The following is a 12,157-nucleotide window of genomic DNA, read 5'->3' on the forward strand; positions in this document are numbered from 1 at the left end:
CACAGCATACCCCTTTCTGGCAGAACAGGGGATCTGATTCTAGTGCAGTTACACCTTTGCGCCGTCACCATCTGGCCCTTTAAGAGGTTTCAGATGCTAGGACTGGGTTTGAGATCATGTGACCGGCTAAGAGAATAAAGTTCTCTTAAGAGGGCAAAGAGACACCTGAACACTATGGAAAAGACAATTGTATTTTATTGTACAAAATTAAATAAATACCACACAAATTATTCTAATGGCAAAAATATGGGGAAGGGCTAAGATAGGTGACTATCAAGGACCCAGAAAATTAAAAGACAACGTTGTCTAGGATATTAAAAACAAAGGAGCCGCGGCTAATCATCACACATGCAGACCACAATCACCACTCACATACACTGATGGTAATTGTTGATAGATATATGGGAATTCAAAGCAGACTGCTAGTAGAATCCTATTATTCAACGGTCATGATCGTGGTATATAGGGTAGGAGGATGAGATGGATGGAGGGTACTAATGGAAGTTCATATAGTAAATTAAGCACGGTCAATTAGGCATAGGACCAGGACCATACATCATTAGGTAAAATTGTCAGCGGATGAGACCAGCAAGCTAACCAGTGTTGGTAGGCAAATAATGAATGGAACTCCATATAGTAAGTTAAGCACGATTTGAAGACAAGCCGGTGGACACCAGCCAGCCAATGGACGCTGGTTTCTTCATGGCTCTGAAGAAACCAGCGTCCATTGGCTGGTGAAACGCGTCATAAACGTGACATCAGGAGGTCACTTTGGAGCTGCATGATCACTGGATGGATGGAGTGTCAGCAAGGATTGAACAGCTGATGACCGGCTTGTCTTCAAATCCGGATGGTCGCGTCATTTGAACACGGCTAAAGACACATAGCGAGGATTTTGGCTTCACGGCAGGAACCTGGCCCTGGATGGACTAACACTCCCAGCCATTCATCTTTTGGGGTAGAGTGTCGCTACATGAGGACATTGGATGTCCTCTAGACGGTGAGAGATGTATTGACCCAATTTATATATGAATATGCTCTTCCAGCTTACAGCACTCCCCCTACTGCCTTTGCCATTTTTACATATGCCATTTTCGCTCTGTCTGTATTCAACACTGTTTGGCTTGCTGGTTCCATCTGCTGACAATTTTGCCTAATGATGTATGGTTTTGGTCCTATGCCTAACTAACCGTGCTTAACTTACTATATGGACTTCCATTCATCATTCATTATTTGCCTACCAACACTTGTTAGCTTGCTGGTCTCATCTGCTGACAATTTTGTCTAATGATGTATATGGTCCTGGTCCTATGCCTAATTGACTGTGCTTAATTTACTATATGGACTTCCATTAGTACCCTCCATCCATCTCATCCTCATACCATATATACCACGATCATGACTGTTGAATAATAGGATTCTACTAGCAGTCTGCTTTGAATTCCCATATATCTATCAACAATTACCATCAGTGTATGTGAGTGGTGATTGTGGTCTGCATGTGTGATGATTAGCTCCTTTGTTTTTAATATCCTAGACAACGTTGTCTTTTAATTTTCTGGATCCTTGATAGTCACCTATCTTAGCCCTTCCCCATATGTTTGCCATTAGAATAATTTGTGCGGTGTTTATTTAATTTTGTACAATAACATACAATTGTCTTTTTCATAGTGTTCAGGTGTCTCTTTGCCCTCTTAAGAGAACTTTATTCTCTTAGTTTTTCCTAAATGCCTTAGGGCAACCTGAACTGCCTCCCATTCCTTACCGTGTGGATTAATGTTTAGACAACAACAATTTAATTTAATTCCTTTACTTTTGGTAGAAGAAGTGAGAGAGAAAATTATGATGCAATACTTACCCAGATGTCCTTTGAGGGTCAATAATTATTACCTCAAAATTGATATCTTGATCAGGCCTGCATCATTCACAGATATCCCGTGATTAAAATAAAAAAAACAAAAAAGATATAAGACCACAAGTGAGATTATCCATAACGGGGGTCTCATCCATACTATTATATCTAGAATGAACCCATGGATAAAATGTAATGTCCCAGCTAGAGTTAATCTGAGTTTATTTCCACACACCCAAAATCAGAATTCCTTGTCTTAGGGTGCCATCTAATGGACAGATACAATCAACACCTAAATAAATATTAGTGTAATCAGTAGAAATGCCTTCCAATCAGATAAGGGTAAATATTTTAAACTACACCTTTTAGGTTAGTCCTTAGATAAGGGAATTTTGGGAATAAGATTGGAAGTTCATAGAGAAAATGGATATCTCTCAAGCGCTCTAAAAGAAAAAAAAAAAAAATAGAAAGGAGACACTCTCTAACTTTCATCTTACTCCTGAATCTGACTGAATTTGGCCCTGCCTGCCCAGTCCGCAGCCGCAAGCAAGCAAACTGAAAAAGTGAGGGTGGTGGCACTCCAAAGATAAAAACAGCTTCTTTATTGAATAACATCATTAAAATATGAAATATAGGATGCAAAAAGACATACACACAGTCCACGGAGAGTACGCTGACCAGCGTTGCAGGCTATAGCCTGCAGCGCTGATTTAGCAGGGAAAATCCGACAAGGTGGTTGTACAAATGTTGATCATTAGATCAACTTCTGTACAACCACAGGGGCCATACATGGATTTAAATTTGTCCGGTCTCTGCTAAGACCGAATTTCAACCTATGTAAGACTGGCTTTACAAGGTTGTATTCCGTTTCACCATCACCTCTGCAAGTCGTTTGTCTGATCTGGAAGCCTTTTGCATCCAATATTTCATATTTTATTGATATGATTCAATAAAGAAGCTGGTTTTATCCCACCCTTTTCAGTGTGATTCCCTCTTTTACTTACCTGAGCCCTCATTTGATCAAGTGCTGTGCCCGTCTGCTCTTCTCAACCCTCACTTCCTGATCTCACTGACTCTACTGCTGTCAATCAAAGACAGTGACGGTGGAGACTTGGGAGACAGCCCACATGAGTGCCACCATAGAAAGGCTTTCTATGGGGGCACTCGGCGGAGGGGAGGAGCCAGAAGCGCTGGTGGGGGACAAGAGAAGAGGAGGATCGGGGCTGCTTTGTGTAGTTCATTAGGTATAAACCTGTTTGTTATTTTTTTTTATAAATAAAAATTGAATTTACAACCACTTTAAGGAATCAAAGTAATTAGGTTGAGCTGTGTCAGCGTAACTAGTAGTATAGACTCAATCCTTGCATTCTTCTGAGAGAATTCGAGGCGAGGGACTGATTGGGTGGACCTTGTTGTCTACCAGCATAGTTTAAATTACTTGTGGACCGTGATGACTATATCCACTGAATGACCAATAGGGAATACGATTTCTTCAAAGTTCCTCAGCCCCAATATATATGGATATATTTATTACCGATAAAGCAATATGCTATTGATCTAAATGTGATTTTGCATCTCACAATAAATCTGACATATCTATGTGATTGTTAGTTACTTGATGGTAAATAAATTGTGATTTGTTTTATCGTTATGTAGTCCATACCCTGACTGAAAATTTTATTGTGCTAAACATTTCTACATAGACCTAAAAGAACTCAGGATGATTAATTGTTTAGACTTCCTGACACCCCAATCCCAAAAAAATTTATGCTGTAGTCTGTGTCCCCACTAGAGAATTTTTTTTATTAGTTCCTGTCTTAAACGACCATATACTGCAACAGTGGTTCTAGGCCTTCTTTATTCTGTCCAAAACTTTAAAAAAGTGTAAGCTAGAGTTAGGTTTGCGGTTATGGTGCTGCACCTATGATCTCAATGGGCGAATTTGACAGGCAATATTCAAAAGGCTAGAAGAGGTTCCTGTTCCACACACAATTTTCCATTAAAACACTACATTTTACTAGGCCTTTCAACTTCACACATGTCACTGTTTACTAACCAATTCCAATATCTGCAAGAAATCTACTACTGTGAGATTTCATTCCCAGTGTTCAGAGCACAAAGATTTATTTATTTTTTTTAATGTGTGAAAAAGTAAAAGGCCCAGAAACACTTGGGGGGTGTTTGTATAATTGTAACATTTAGAAAGGATTCAAAAAACGCACATGAAATGTATGCCTATACCATGACAAAATAGGACCGGTGCCCAGCCATCCTACATGCTGTTTTCAAAGTGTGCCATCTGAATCTGCTACCAAAAATAAATACTGTTTTCCAGATAACTATGAAATCTGTGCTGCCAGAATGTTTTAATAAGCCAAAGACAGTCTTGCAAATACTAAGACACCTGCAGTATATGAAGATTAAAACAACATTTGTTCATCTCACAAATGAAAGTTTCTTTGTAAGCATTAAGACAGGGGTCAGCAACCTTTTTCCACTTAAGGGCCGGATTCAATGTATGTGAATGCATGGAGGGCCGCATTCACCTGCTTATAAATGAAGATAATAATAATCCTAACATAGTAATAATAACAGTACAGGTTTACCTCACTTTAAGGTGCTTCACTAATACAAAGCCAGTTCACCCTGAGGGAGCATGTGGCTGGGGATTCAGATTTTACTGCCCCCAGCCCCCCATCCTGGCACCCAAGGGTGGCTGACGCCAGCCCCGCCATCCAGCATGGTCTGGAGATGGGGTTTCTGTCCTTTTAGGTGTACTGGGGTTCCTATCCCTAGGGGTGATGGAGTCCCTGTCCCCAGGGGAGAAGGGGTCCCTGTCCCCAGGGGAGAAGAGTTCCCTGTCCCGGGTGAGAAGGAGTCCCTGTCTCCAGGGGTGTTGGGGTACCTGTGCCCCCAAAGCAGTGTCCTCTGTCCCCTGCATCCCCCACTGTAGTGTCCTCTGTACCCCCCATAGTGCCCTCTCTACCCTCCATAGTGTCCTCTGTCCCCCCATAGTGTCCCCTGTCCCCCCATAGTGTCCTCTGTCCCCCCATAGTGTCCCCTGTCCCCCCATAGTGTCCTCTGTCCCCCCATAGTGTCCTCTGTCCCCCCATAGTGTCCTCTGTCCCCCCATAGTGTCCTCTGTCTTCCCCATAGTGTCCTCTGTGTACACTGTGTAGATAGCACTGTCCTACCTTACACAGGTGTACAGCGAGCAGAGATCGATATCACAGGGCTGGATGAGGGAGGTAACTGCTGGTTAACTTTCCACGTTAACAAGCTGGTGATTGGTTGCTAGGATCGCCTGGCAACCAATCACCTGCTGTGTAATGTAAAAAGTTAACTCCAGTGGTTCCCACCCCCATCCAGCCCTGTGATACCGCCGCTTGCCGCTGTCCAATTAAGAGGATGGCGGCAAAAATGTCCGCTGGCCAGGTGCCTGTGAATTAATCACGGCACTGATGGGCCTGACATCTGGTGGTGGTGGGCCGGGTGTGGCCCGCGGATTGCCAACCCCTGCATTAAGACTTCTTGTGTTAGATGATAAACATTGTAAAATAATACTCAACTCAAGATAAAAACTTTTGCAGCCCTATTTTGGTGGGTTAAGAGAAATGGCCCTACTCAAACAGGATAATGCGCTAAACCTTCAGGCTGGGTTCACACTTATGCGAATTGGATGTGGATTTCTCCGCATCCAATTCGCATGACAGGAGAGTGTGAGTGGCTCTCAATGGAGCCGGTTCACACATCTCACGGGCGGCCACGAAGCGCATTTCACAGGGATCCTGTGTGTCTCTGGCTCCATTTCAGGTCAGAATTCAGGCAAAAATTCATGCCTGATTCGTCCCTGAAACGGAGAACAGGGACACTCTGGACCCCCTGCTGTGAGTCACGTCTGTATTAAGTGTGAACCCAGCCTTTGGTAAATAAAAGAACCAGAACCTTTGCTAAGTGTTTGATAATAAAATTGGCAGTGCCTCCATCCAGAACAGGGCCACTGTGATCAGAGGGGAGTTGCTTCCTGGGAAATTATCCAGTAATCTAATCAGTAATTAAGTAGGTAATTAGGAGCAGAGAAACTACTGCAACCAGCATATAACTTTATATAAGCTTTATATAAGAAAAGATTAATAATAGTACATACATCCAATGTACAAACAGGTATTATCAACAAAGGGCCCAACAAGGATACTGGTGGAATTGTGCACATATATCCAGGTATATATTGCTATTAAAAAAGATAGCTCCAGATGAATGTTTCAGAAAAGTTCAATTGCAGCCTGGATGAGGCCGATTGTGATGAAATGTCCATCTTTGTGTTGGAGACCTGAAGACAAAAGTAGTGAAACTGGTGAGATCCTCCAACTGTTGTCCAACCAGCCTTTAATGCAGATTCTCACCAGCAGAAACCGTTCCGTGGCACTGGAACTCAGATTCAGCTTATCTACTCTGCGCCTTAGTCCCTAGAGTTTCTAATCTGTCATGCAACCGGACCTCTAACTACTAGAAGTGTCTGCTGGATGCAGACATCTCAAGTCTCCCGCGACTCGTGGGATACTCCTGCATTTGACGGCAGGCTCACGGACACCCGCGAGTGCGGCGCGATCTCCCAGCTGAGCCTGCATGGCCACTTAGCCTGTTCGGCGGCTGTCCACTGTAACAAAGCCCCGCCTCCTCATCCATGATAGACGGAACACTGATTCAATTTCCCAGCACTGTATCAGTGTTCAGTTGCTGGTCTATCATGGATGAGGAGGCAGGGCTTTGTTACAGTGAACGGCCGCCGAACAGTTAAGACTGCAGCTGCATTAGACAGCGGGAGACACCCGCTGTGTGTAATCAAGGTACTGGCGAGGCTGCAAACGGGCACTGATGAGGATACAGATGGGCACAGTGAGGCTGCATTGCTGGCACTGTTAGGCTGCAGATGGGCACAATGAGGCTGCAGATGAGCACTGATGATGATACAGATGGGCACAGTGAGGCTGCATTGTTGGCACAGTGGAGCTGCAGAGGGGCACAGTGAGGCTGCAGATGGGTACAGTGAGGCAGCAGATGGGCACTGATGAGGATACAGATGGGCACAGTGAGGCTGCAGATGGACACTGATGAGGATACAGGTGGGCACAGTGAGGATGCATTGTTGACACTAATGAGGCTTCAGATGGGCATAGTGAGGATGCATTGGTGGCTCAGTGAGGCTGCATTGATGGGCACTGACGAGGCTGCATTGTTGGCACAGTGAAGCTGCAGATGGGCACAGTGAGCTGCAGTTTTGGCACAGATGAGGCTGCAAATGGGCACAGTGAGGCTGCATTGTTGGCACCAATGAGGCTGCAGATGGGCACAGTGAGGGTGCATTGTTGGTGAGTGTGACACGACATTATCTTTTAAAGTATTATTTTATTATGGCATTATATTATTAATTATCTTTAAAGTATTATTTTATTATAGTGTTTTATTATGAATGGGGGGGGGGGGAGTTGTCGGCACGGAGCGTGACCTCCCTGAAATGAGCTTGCCACTTCCCTGAAATTAGTTTTTGCAGGTTGGGATGTCTGTGGATGCCTAACCTCGCTCTAGCCTATGCTGCATATAACCTCTATTGCAATAAACAGGTTCACTTACTATAATACTGGGAGGTGATCACTACATACATACAGAATCACTGACCTAGTTATCTAGCACTGTGCATGTGAGATAATAACAATAGGACAGAGATACGTCTGTCACAAGGATTCAGATATACACTCAAGAAGCTATGAGTAGGTGCAGTTAAACTATGAGAACATAGGAATACTTGCCTAATAGTCTCTGCGTCTGGCCTGGGTGAAATACAGCAGCTCCTGTGTGTATAAGGTCATGTGGCTTAGTTCTGTGTCTACTTCCTGGAAATTCCCCTTTACATAACATCACAGTCCTCCAATCAGGGTTTTTTACCCAGCTGGCAGGGACAGGAAGTACCTGTCTGTAACCAACTAGCTCTTTGATACTTAATAAGCGAAAGCTATTTCAGAATACAGACAGTAGAGGGCATAGAGTGGGAAAGGGTTTAAGCCTCTGTCAGATAGACACATGCTCTCAATGAAGATCAAGCAGCAAAATCTTGGGAAAGATACTTGAGTCTTAAAGGGGTTGTAAAGGCAGAAGTTTTTTTATCTGAATGCATTCTATGCATTCAGATAAAAAGCCTTCTATGTGCATCAGCCCCCATCAGCCCCTCTAACACTTACCTGAGGTCCCTCTCTGTCCAGCAATGTCCACGAGTGTTTCAGCCGCACTGAGATTCTCCTTCCTGATTGGCTGAGACACAGCAGCTGCGCCATTGGCTCTCACTGCTTTCAGTCAAAGTCAGCTAGCTAATCAGGGGAGAGAGGGGAGGTAAGGCTGGGTCGACCTCTATCTCTGAATGGACACAGGGAGCTAAAACTCGGCTCGGGTGACCGCATAGCAAGCTGCTTGCTGTGGGGGCACTCGTCAGGAGGGAGGGGCCAAGATCACAGAAGAGGGGCCCAAGAAGAGGAGGATCTGGGCTGCTCTGTGAAAATCCACTGCAACAGAGCAGGTAAGTATAACATGTTACAATCACTTTAACAGGAGAAGAATGGGAACAAATAAACTCTGTCTTACTAAATGGCTATATTAATATTAACATACAGGAAACAAAATATAAAATGTGTACTAGATAGTACCACACACCTGAAGCCTTACACAAAATATCAACAGACATTCCTGAATTTGTTGGAGATGTCAAAAGGAAACAGGCACTCTCCTCCATATCTGGTGAACGCGACCACTAAATCAACCATCCAGGTCCCAAGTACATCAACTTATTGAAAAACAATTCTGGACACACCCACACACTTTTTCCTGTCCCGATTCCCCATACACCACACAGACCTGCCACTCATGGCATTTAGGTGCTCTCTCCCCTTTCCTCCTTAACTCCACGAAAACAGAGATCCTGTTTGGAAATCTACCAACACATCCAATGTCGGAAAATTGTATTGTCACACAGATAATGGAGTGGAAATGGAAGAATTAATCCACATCAGTCATGACAACATGACCCATACATAATATAGGTGGCCTGGCTGGACAATGTTTAAACCCATTCACACTTAAAATTATGAGGCATGTTGCAACCCCCCCCCCCCCCCCCCCCACACACACTTGTCTTCCTTACCCCAACATGTACTCCCATGTCCTGCATTCTCAACCCAAATTATAATTCCTATACTCTGTAGCTACAATACTCACCTCTTACAGATCATTACATTCCTTGTGCAACCACACTACCATTCAAGTCTACATCCATTCCCTTACCAACCAATGGCTTGCGCTTTCCACACTACCCATACTAACACTAGTTAGACCAACCACACACTCTTAAAGTGTTACTAAACCCGTAACCCTGCATTCACTATATCTGGTCTCCCACAGTACACAGAACATGGAAATGCAATTCTTTTAGTAAATATAATATAAATACCTTTTTTTCAATCAGCAGTTAGAGCAGTCCTGTGACTTCTATAATTGCCTGGTTAAAGCTTTTAGCAGGAGTTTTCATTCTCCCATGATTGTCCTATGAGAATGCAGGACCCCTTACCCTCTGTCTGGACAGTGCTGATTGGCCCTGTGCTGATCACATGCACTCTCCCAAGAAAAAAAAAAAACTATCTAGGAATACACACCAAACAGCATGTGCAGCTTGTCCCCTGGCTCTGTAAATACCAGGAGATATATTGGAGTCAGTGGAAGGAGATGATCAGAGAAGACAGGATCAAACAGCCTTTTTACACAATGCAGAGGATAAACCTCTTAGGTTCCATAGTGAGTATAACAAGAATGCTTTACTGTATATACAGTCTGATTCTACTGTTGTGGGTTTAGTAACACTTTAATACTGGTGTTATCCAACCAGAGCAGTTGTACACTGACTTTGTATAACTTTACATTACACCCCCAGGGACTCTTGCCATGCAATCTTATACAGTACCTTGAAAAAGTATTCATACCACTTGACATTTTCCACATTTTGTCGTTACAACCAAAACTGTAAATGTATTTTATTGGGATTTTATGTGATAGACCAACACAAAGTGGCACATAATTGTGAAATGGAAGGAAAATGATAAATAGTTTTCAAAATTTTTTACAAATAAATATGTGCAAAGCGTGGCGTGCATTTGTATTCAGCCCCCCTGAGTCAATACTTTGTAGAACCACCTTTTGCTGTAATTACAGCTGCAAGTCTTTTTGGGGATGTCTCTACCAGCTTTGCACATCTAGAGAGTGACATTTTTGCCCATACTTCTTTGAAAAAAAGGTCAAGCTCTGTCAGATTGGGGGGAGAGCGTCTGTGAACAGCAATTTTCCAGTCTTGCCACAGATTCTCAATTGAATTTAGGTCTGGACTTTGACTGGGCCATTCTAATACATGAATATGCTTTAATCTAAAACCATTCCATTGTAGCTCTGGCTGTATGTTTAGGGTCGTTGTCCTGCTGGAAGATGAACCTCCGCCCCAGTCTAAAGTCTTTTGCAAGTTTTCTTCGAAGATTGCCCTGTATTTGGCTCTATTCATATTCCCATCAACTCTGACCTGCTGCCCTGTCCCTGCTGAAGAAAAGCATGGTTTGTTCAGGATGATGTGCAGTGTTAGTTTTCCCGCCACACAGTGTCCTGCTTTTGGGACAAAAAGTTAAATTTTGGTCTCATCTGACCAGAGCACCTTTTTCCACATGTTTGCTGTGTCCCCCACATGGCTTCTCTTAAACTCCAAACAGAACTTCCTATGGCTTTCTTTATGGAGTGCACAACTAATAGTTGTCCTGTGGACAGATTCTCCCACCTGAGCTGTGGATCTCTGTAGCTCCTCCAGAGTTACCATGGGCTTCTTGGCTGCTTCTCTGATTAATGCCCGGCATTGTCTTGGTGGGTTTGCGGTTGTGCCATACTCTTTGCATTTTTGGATGATGGATTGAACAGTGCTCCGTGAGACGTTTAAAGCTTGGGATATCTTTTTATAACCTAACCCTGCTTTAAACTTCTCCACAACGTTATCCCCGACCTGTCTGGTGTGTTCCTTGGCTATCATGATGCTGTTTGTTCACTAAGGTTCTCTAACAAACCTCTCAGGGCTTCACAAAACATCTGTATTTATACTGAGATTTAATTACACACAGGTGGACTCTATTTACTAATTAGGTGACTTCTGAAAGCAATTGATTCCACTACATTTTAGTTAGGGGTATCAGAGTAAAGGGGGCTGAATACAAATGCACACCACACTTTTCATATATTTATTTGTAAAAAAAATTAGAAAACCATTTATCATTTTCCTTCCACTTCACAATTCTGTGCCACTTTGTGTTGGTCTATCATATAAAATCCCAATAAAATACATTTACGTTTTTGGTTGTAATATGACAAAATGTGGACAATTTTAAGGGGTGTGAATACTTTTTCAAGGCACTGTAGAGTTCATATGACTTCCCAAAAATGTAAAACACCCTGAGGGTAGGGACCGATGTGAGTGTGCAATGTATGTGTGGAGCGCTGCGTAAATTGACGGCGCTATATGGGTACCTTAAATAATTAAAAATAATAGATGAGCATCTTAATGAGACACAATGTATAGGGATACGGACAATTGTAGACACGCACCCACACTCACTCAGGTTGAACTGGATGGACTAGTGTCTTTATTCAACCTTACTAACTATGTAACCCCTTTACTGAGCATGTGCAGATGAGGCTGTGCCTGGCCTTCGGGTCCTTTGAAACACAGAATCTGTGGCGGAGCACATCTGCATGAAGACAGGGAAGGTTTCAGGCTTCCCTGGTAACAGTCTTTGCATGCGCACAAGAAACCCCATGTAAATCAGCGCATGTACAGGAGGTGGAAAGAAATTCTCACCTAGGCAAGAATGGTGGAAGTGCTGCTTAGCAAAATACACCACTTCAAATTTACTCAATAAAAAATACTTGGAAGGTAAACCTCTGTCAGGTTTTTGTTGCTGTCTGAATCTCTGTTGGGGAGAGTTCCTTGACTTCCTGTTCTATCGGATGACTACAACTTGGACACAGCAATCAAATCCTGAGAAATGCTTTCATAATTCACAGCTTTATTCAAAACTAGAATAACATTTTGCTGGGAGCTGGGTTTTTAAGTCTTTGTCTTGCTTGTGTACATATTAAGCGTTAAAGAGAGACAAAATAAAGTAAGCTTTCCCCCTCATCTTCTGGTATCTCAGCTGCCTCGTGCTAGGATGAATGCCGGCCAACAGTGCAGGAACC

At 43.2% G+C, this 12,157-nt stretch overlaps 1 protein-coding gene across 1 annotated transcript in view; it reads right to left on the bottom strand.

Moving 5' to 3' along the window:
- ANKRD34B (ankyrin repeat domain 34B) overlaps positions 1–12,157 on the bottom strand; it is a 61,871-nt gene that overhangs the window by 4,957 nt on the left and 44,757 nt on the right. The window lies entirely within an intron of this gene.

Source organism: Aquarana catesbeiana, linkage group LG01, assembly GCF_042186555.1.
Source record: "Aquarana catesbeiana isolate 2022-GZ linkage group LG01, ASM4218655v1, whole genome shotgun sequence".
In the NCBI taxonomy this organism is placed as follows: domain Eukaryota; kingdom Metazoa; phylum Chordata; class Amphibia; order Anura; family Ranidae; genus Aquarana; species Aquarana catesbeiana.